The sequence below is a fragment of the Mirounga leonina genome, unplaced genomic scaffold, assembly GCF_011800145.1.
Source record: "Mirounga leonina isolate KUSES-001 unplaced genomic scaffold, KU_Mleo_1.0 Mir_166, whole genome shotgun sequence".
In the NCBI taxonomy this organism is placed as follows: domain Eukaryota; kingdom Metazoa; phylum Chordata; class Mammalia; order Carnivora; family Phocidae; genus Mirounga; species Mirounga leonina.
In genome coordinates this window covers 25,115,343-25,123,453 of record NW_023270418.1, presented here as the reverse complement: position 1 = coordinate 25,123,453, position 8,111 = coordinate 25,115,343, and the positions used below count along the sequence as shown (strand labels likewise).

At 37.4% G+C, this 8,111-nt stretch overlaps 2 pseudogenes; one reads left to right on the top strand and one right to left on the bottom strand.

Annotated features, from left to right (window-relative positions):
- Window positions 1-1,681: 1,681 nt before the first annotated feature.
- LOC118016275 lies at window positions 1,682-2,677 on the bottom strand (annotated as a pseudogene).
- A 1,794-nt stretch (window positions 2,678-4,471) lies between these two features.
- LOC118016274 lies at window positions 4,472-7,199 on the top strand (annotated as a pseudogene).
- The last annotated feature ends 912 nt before the right edge of the window (window positions 7,200-8,111 follow it).

The window sequence follows — 8,111 nt, the reverse complement described above, 5'->3', positions numbered from 1 at the left end:
AAATCTTTAAAAAAAAAAAAAGCTCTGCTTTAACTGCCTCCCTCATTTTAATATTATTTATTTTCATTCAGTTCTAAATACTTCTTAAAATTTCCCTAGAGAATTCCACTTTGATCCATGGATTATTTATAAAAGTATTATTTATTTTTAAATATAGACTTTTCCAGATTTCTTTTCTGTTATTTATTTCTAGTTTAATCTTATGATGGACTAAGAAAGTGCATTGACTGATTCTTATTATTTTAAATTTGTTAAGTTTGCTTTACCACTCAGAATATAGAATACCCAGTGAATGTTTCATGAATGTTTACATCTATCTATCAGTTATCTATCTATGTATCTATCTATCATCTATCAATCTATCTATCATCTATCTATCTATCGGCATTAAAAAAGAGGGAATATTGCCATTTGTGACAACATGGATGGACCTTGAGGACATTATGCTAAGTGAAATAAGTCAGACAGAGAAAGACAAATATTGTATGATCACACTTACATGTGGAATCTAAAAAAGTTGAACTCACAGAGACAGAGAGGAGAACAGTGGGGGTAGGGAAATAGAGATATTGGCCAAGGGGTACAAACATCTAGGTATAACCAACTGAGCCACTTAGGTGTTCCTTTTTAAATTTTTTTAAAAATTTTATTTATTTATTTGTCAGAGAGAACAAACATCTAGGTAAAAGATGAATAGATTCTGAGGATCTAATGTACAGCATGGTGGCTATAGTTAACAATATGGTATTATATATTTAAAGTTGCTAAGGAAGTAGATCTTCGATGTGTCACCCTCCCCCACCCAAAAAATATAATCATGTGAAGTTGATGGATGGATCACCTGACTTTATTATAGTAATCATTTCTTTTTTTTTTTTTTAAGATTTTATTTATTTATTTGAGAGAGAGAGAAAACAAGAGGCAGAGCACAAGCAGAGGCCGGAGGGCAGAGGGAGAGGGAAAAGCAGACTCCCTGCTGAGCGGGGACCCAGATGTGAGACTTGTGGGATCATGACCTGAGCTGAATGCAGATGCTTAACTGACTGAGCCACCCAGACGCCCTATGGTAATCATTTCACAATGTATACATGAATCAAGTAATTGCATTGTGTACTTTAAACTGACACAATGTTGTAGGTCAGTTCTATCTCAGTAAAGTTAGAGGAAAAAAAAAACTGATGAAATCAAAATCAAGTCTACGGTTTAGTTAACAGTAATGGATCAAAGTTGGTTTCTGGATATTGAAAAATGCATAATGGCAATGTAAGATATTAACAATGGGGAAAATAGGAACTATACTACCCTTATAGAAGTTCTGTATGATAAAATTATTCAAAATTTTCTTTTTTTTTCATTTTTTAAATTTCAAGTTCTTATTTAAATTCTAGTTAGTCAAAATTTTCAATTTACATCAGACAGAAGTGCTTTAAATGCTATAGCCCCAATGCTTTTTATGCATATAACTCTGCTCACACCATCTCAAAATCCCACAAAATTAACTACATTTCAAAATCCATTTTTGTATGGTAGAATTTGTCTTTGACCAGCCGGTACTCGTAATCCATAAATCCTATTTCTGTCATCCATAAATGATACCAATGGAACAGTTACTCTGCGAGATACTTTCCTATCTCCCTCATCCACATCTAACTGTTCCTCCTTTTTAAGTAAAGATGTTTAGCTATGACGTTTGACACCAATTTTTTCTCATAGCATTTTTCACCTCTGAATTTCTCAGAGTATAGACTAAGGGACTGAACATAGGAGCAATGGTGTAAAATAGAGTAAATACCTTATCCACAGGGAAAGTGGTCGGAGGTGGAAGGTAGGCAAAGATTGAAGACCCAATAATAAAACCATCACAGTGATATGAGACCCACAGGTAGAGAAGGCTTTGTGTCTTCCTTCAGCCAAGGGATTTCTTAAGGTGAATAATGACATAGGAAAAAAATGCAACCACAAAAGTCACTAAGGTAACCAATCTTGAATTAGCAACTACAAGGACACCAGCGAAGTGGGTATCAGTACCAGCAACTTTCAGCAAAGGGAAAATACCATAAAAGTAGTGATCGATTTTGTTAGGACCAAAAAAGGGCAACTGGATTGCCATAGGAAACTGAGTTAAGAAGTGGACAGCCCCACCAGCCCACTCAGCTAAGATAGGAGATTGCACCTTGTCCTATTTGTGATAAGTACACAGTGAGGTTTGTAGATGGCAACGTGGGGATCAAAGGCCAGGATGGTAAGGTTAGAGACCTCAGTGCTTCTAGAGAAGTGTATGGTAAGGATCCGTCACATGCAATTACCATAGGAGATGGCTTTTCTTCCCACTAGCAGGTCCCTGATCAGTTTGGGTGTCATACAAGAGGTGTAGCATATGTCCATAAAGGATAAGTGACTGAAGAAATAGTACATCAGTTGGTAAAAAAGACGGCTGCATGGATTGCAATAAGCACTGGAGGTTATATGCAAATGAATCATGGAACATTACATCAAAAACTAATGAAGTACTGTATGGTGACTAATATAACATAAAAAAAAAAAGAATGGAGATAAGTTTTCCTACCAACAGGGCAACATAACAGAGTAAGAAGAGAATGGGACAAAATATTTGTATATCATAATTGTAAGACAATCCCAAAAGGATGAATTCTGAGACATTCTTCTGTTTCTCCATATATTTTAGTTTGCAAATATCTGAAAAGAAAGAAAACATTAATTTGTGTAAAAAATTAGCAACATGATAATAAAATAAAATTTGCCAAAATATGGTTGGGCATTATTGAATTTTTTTTTAAGATTTTTTTATTTATTTGACAGAAAGAGACAGCAAGAGAGGGAACACAAGCAGGGGGAATGGAAGAGGGAGAAGCAGGCTTCCCACCGAGCAGGGAGCAAGATGTGGGGCTTGATCCCAGGACCCTGAGATCATGACCTGAGCCGAAGGCAGACGTTTAACGACTGAGCCACCCAGGCGCCCCAGGCATTATTGAATAATAACATAAATTATTCCTGTTATGTAGAATTAACTTTCCTTTTTATTATGTATTATATTTTACAAATCAGTTGTGAAATCTAATGTGAAGTGGTTATAATAATATACTTTTTCAACTTTACTGTCAATAAGACAAATGATTATTTAAAAATGTTAGATTATCTTAAAGCAACCAAATATAACTTCTAGTTATATTATTTAGGTAACACAAGTTTAATTTACAAAAGTTTAAAAAAAAGCAAAATCTTTTGCACATTTTTAAATATGTGTTTAGGGTCAAAATATAGAATTGCCCAAGCATATTTGAGTTGATCATGTTATGGCTTTTTCTAGAAATTTCATGTTTTATATACAATCTAGACAATAAAAGTCAATAGAAGAAGATGATACAAGATTATAGCTTTAAGAGAGTTTTGTTGTCAGCACCCAGTGACTATTTGTTACATTAGTGAATGGATGAAAAAGTCACAAATTTGTATGTTTTGTACCATCTTGATACATTAGGAAATAGAGTATAGAATAGAGAGAATGCACTCTGGGAGCAGTTATATCCAGTGGACAAATTGATACCCAGTGTGAATGCAAACATTTTCAATCTTAGCTGAAATGTAGCTCCAGATGACTTTAGAAAAAAAAAAAAGATTTTATTTATTTGACAGAGAGAGACACAGCGAGAGAGGGAACACAAGCAGGGAGAGTGGGAGAGGGAGAAGCAGGCCTCCCGCAGAACAGGGAGCCCGATGCAGGGCTTGATCCCAGGACTCTGGGATCATGACCTGAGCTGAAGGCAGATGCTTAATGATTGAGCCACCCAGGCATCACTCCAGATGACTTTAAAAAGCAGAAGCCTTTTAGAGCAAAGTTTATTAGAAGCCATCAAATCCCAGGATTCACAATTTCAAAACTGATGCCTTTAACATCATTTTACCTGGTGAATAGGTCATTTGTACAGCATTTAAAAATGGCCCGTACTCCGAGAAACCAATTCTACTCTAAATTATTATAAAACTCTAATTTCATCAAGGAAAAAAGAAACTCAACTTGTTCATACTATGACTTGAATTGCTATAAGGCCTCCTACTCCTTATTGTTAACAAAGCAAAAATTATTATCAGGCTCCTAGTGTTCAACAGTGAATAGTACTTAAATAGAGGTGAATAAATTTGGGGGTCATTGATCAGTCTTCTCCTTACCTTATTACATCCAGTGCTGTTTCTTTGTTTACTTTATACATAGGTTTATTTACCCAAAACCAATTAATTTAAGGTAACTCTTAAATAAGCAGGTTGGTGAACAACTTAAATGCAATATCATGGGATATATCTAAACCCTTAATTTTCCATAAATGAGACACAGATCAAGACAATCTAAATAATTCCTTGTCATCAAAAAGTAATGCCCTGTGGATATTGGAGGACAGATATGCTGATTCCTACGCAGTCTAGGGCTGCATCCCATGTTTGAGAGAAGAACAAAATGGGGTGTCCTGGAGACCAGCATGGAGGGGTAACACTTTGAATCCTCATCCCAACAGAACAAGTATGCAAGGTGACTGACTACCAATCACCCAGTCTGTCTTTAAGAATACTTGAGGAGATACACTTTGCAGTTAATATAAGTACATAGCCCAGCATTCTTGATTCCAAATCCTTTTGAAATAATTTTCCATTAGTTTTAACAAATGTGCATTCTTTTTTTTTTTTTTTACAAATGTGCATTCTTTAAGGTAGGACAGAATTAGAATTTTTGTTTGTTTCAAGTTTTGATTTAAATTCTAGTTAGTTAACACATAGTATAATATTGCTTTCAGGGGTAGAATTCAGTGATTCATCACTTACGTACAATACCCAGTGTTCATCACAACAAGTGCACTCCTTATACCCATCACCTATTTAGTCCATCCCCTGCCCACCTCCCCTCCAGCAACCCTCAGTTTATTCTCTGTAGTTAAGAGTCTCTTACGGTTTGCCTTCCTCTCTTTTAGAACTGAAAAGAATTGAAGGGAGAAGTCAGTTACTGACTGTAAACTATGTTCTTTTTAAAAAAGCACATCTCCCTCCCATTTCTGCTTCTCTGTCTTGTTCCATTAATGTGGGGTTTAGGGGACTACAACCACGATCTTGTCCTACACCAACTGCCAGGTGACAGCCATAGGCAGTCACCCAAGATCTAAAATGCTTAAGCTAAAAGGTTGATTTGTAAAAATATGAACTATGAAGTTTATCTCTCCCTTTTCACTTACAAATATATCTGTAGAGGCTCTGAGTGCTCTAAGGATTGCTTTTCACAAATTAGAGAAAGCAAACTAGAAACAGGGATATGTGAGATATTATTAAACATGAAAGAACATTCATTTCTGTTCTTTCTTACTTATCAAGTCTTAAATATCACAAATGTGCTTGAAGGTTGAAGCATATTATTATTATTTTTTTAAAAGATTTTATTTATTTATTTGAGAGAGAGAGAATGAGAGACAGAGAGCACGAGAGGGAGGAGGGTCAGAGGGAGAAGCAGACTCCCCACCGAGCAGGGAGCCCGATGCGGGACTCGATCCCGGGACTCCGGGATCATGACCCGAGCCGAAGGCAGTGGCTTAACCAACTGAGCCACCCAGGCACCCGAAGCATATTATTATTGAAAGGCTGTATTTCCTGTTCCTCCTTTAAAGCTGCTATATCTGAAAGAGTATGCAGAGAAGCAGATTATGTATTTACAAATAACATACATTTATAAAAATATGTGTGACAAATATTGATATATAAATATATATGTGTAAAAAGGACATTCTTTATAGGGTTCAGAGTGGCATGTGTGGTTGCATTAATATTCCTGAACCTTCATGAGCAGTCAAATATATCATAAAGGCTGAGTGACATATGATACAAAACAGGACTCCAATATTTATTAAATATAAAAAGCTGAGGAAAATAATAGAATGGAGCCACATATCTTAATTTTATGATCATTGAATTGGCAAAATTAATCAGAATCATGTCAAATCTAGAGAGAGGTATATTTGAAGAGTGTTGAAGGAAACTATCATATTAATAACATACCTCAGGACTCACAGCATCAATGAAGTGGTCATTAAAAATTGAGAACAAAATATTCTGCAGTAACATGAAAAAAAAAACACAGAATGTATATGATGAGAAATATTTATTTTTGCTTAAAATATACCAGAATATCACATAGTACCATGAATTAATTTGCTTAAAATATTCCATAACATCGCACAGCACACTGTAAATCAATTCTTTTATTTTTTTGCAGATAAATCTTTTCACACTTTCCCTTCTCCTCATTCATGATCATGAAGCCGAATAACATGAATACATTTTTCTGCTGGGGTTGATCCAGGATCCCGTTGGGAAGAAAACAGTGTTTGTCACTTTCTTGCGCTTCTATTTGGGGATGTTGTTGAGTAACTTTCTGATGATTGCTACTATCAAGAACATTTGGGAGCAAGGGAGTCCAATGTACTTCTTCCTTTTCCACCTATCCTAACCTGACACCTGTTTCTGTACTTCCGTAGCCCCTAGAATGATTGTGGATGCACTTTTGAAGAAGACCCTATCTCTTTCAATGAGTGCATGAGACAAGGCTTTTCATCCCATTTCTTTGGCTGCCTGGGGTTCTTCATCCTTATCCTCATGACTGCTGACTGCTATGTGGCCATCTGTAAGCCCCTGCACTACACAACCATCATGAGTCGACAGGTCTGTGAGGTGCTGGTGGATATGGCGTGGGTGGGGTCCTGTGTGCATTCTTTAGCTCACATGTTTCTGGCCTTGAATTTAGCCTTCTGTGGTCCCAATGTGATCGATCACTAGTTTTGTGACTCGCAGCCCTCGCTGAAACTTGCCTGAGCAGACACCTATGTGATCAACCTACTCCTGGTGTCCAAAAGTGGGGCCATTTGCCCACTGAGTTCTGTCCTGCTGATGTGCTCTTATGTTACCATCTTGCATTCACTAACCACCACAGCGCTAAAGGGAGGAGAAAAGCCCTCTTCTACATCGTGATCTTCTTGTTCTTTGGGCCTTGAATACTTATATACACACATCCTGGAACCACCTTCCCCCTGGATAAGACGATAGCTGTGTTTTATACACTTGGAACACCTTTGTTCAACCCTCTGATTGACACTCCGAGGAATGCAGAACTGAAATTATGGAGCAAGAAGTGGATTTCAGATGACTAAAGATGAAAGGAAGTTTCAAATCATTCTTCATAGTTTAGGGTTCATAGGTTTAGGAACCTAGAAGTCCCTAAAGAATATAATCTTCTTGGGGCGACTGGGTGGCTCAGTCGTTAAGCGTCTGCCTTCGGCTCAGGTCATGATCCCAGGGTCCTGGGATCGAGTCCCACATCGGGCTCCCTGCTCAGCGGGAAGCCTGCTTCTCCCTCTCCCACTCCCCCTGCTTGTGTTCCCTCTCTCGCTGTCTCTCTCTCTGTCAAATAAATAAATAAAATCTTAAAAAAAAAAAAAAAGAATATAATCTTCTTAATGTGGAGCTAATAGAATCCTGTCTTTGGACATGAGCACTATTTCCTTCAGGAAAGTGAGCAATATGAACACACACACTGGTTGGTGTGAAGTCACCTTTATGCAGAGGAATAGACAGCATAAGGTACAAACAGGTACATGAGGTCTGTATCCTTACTCACCATTCTGTCTCTGCCTGTCTTGCCTGCCCAGTCACTGGTGGTTTTGACCTAGTGCTTGCCCTGTCCCTCTTCATGTGGACTCCTGGTTTCCTCTGCTGTTCAGTGTACCGCCCTGAATGTTTGCATCCACAGACTGCAGGCTTTCCCTCTTCCAGTTTCCTTTATTAGGCACTTCCGTGTCATCATAGCTGACCATGAACCTTCATTTAGTTGTTCTTCCTGACTTGATAGAAAGTATCAGATTCAAATAATTATAGGAGCTTCATGTTGTAAAGGACAATATGTAATCTAATAATCACCCCAACAATTCTTGGGGTTATATTCTGAAATCCCCTTTTTTTAAAGATTTATTTATTCATTCCCTAGAGACAGAGAAAGACAGAGATCACATGAGTGGGGGGAGGGGCAGAGGGATAATCTCAAGCAGACTCCCACTGATCATGGA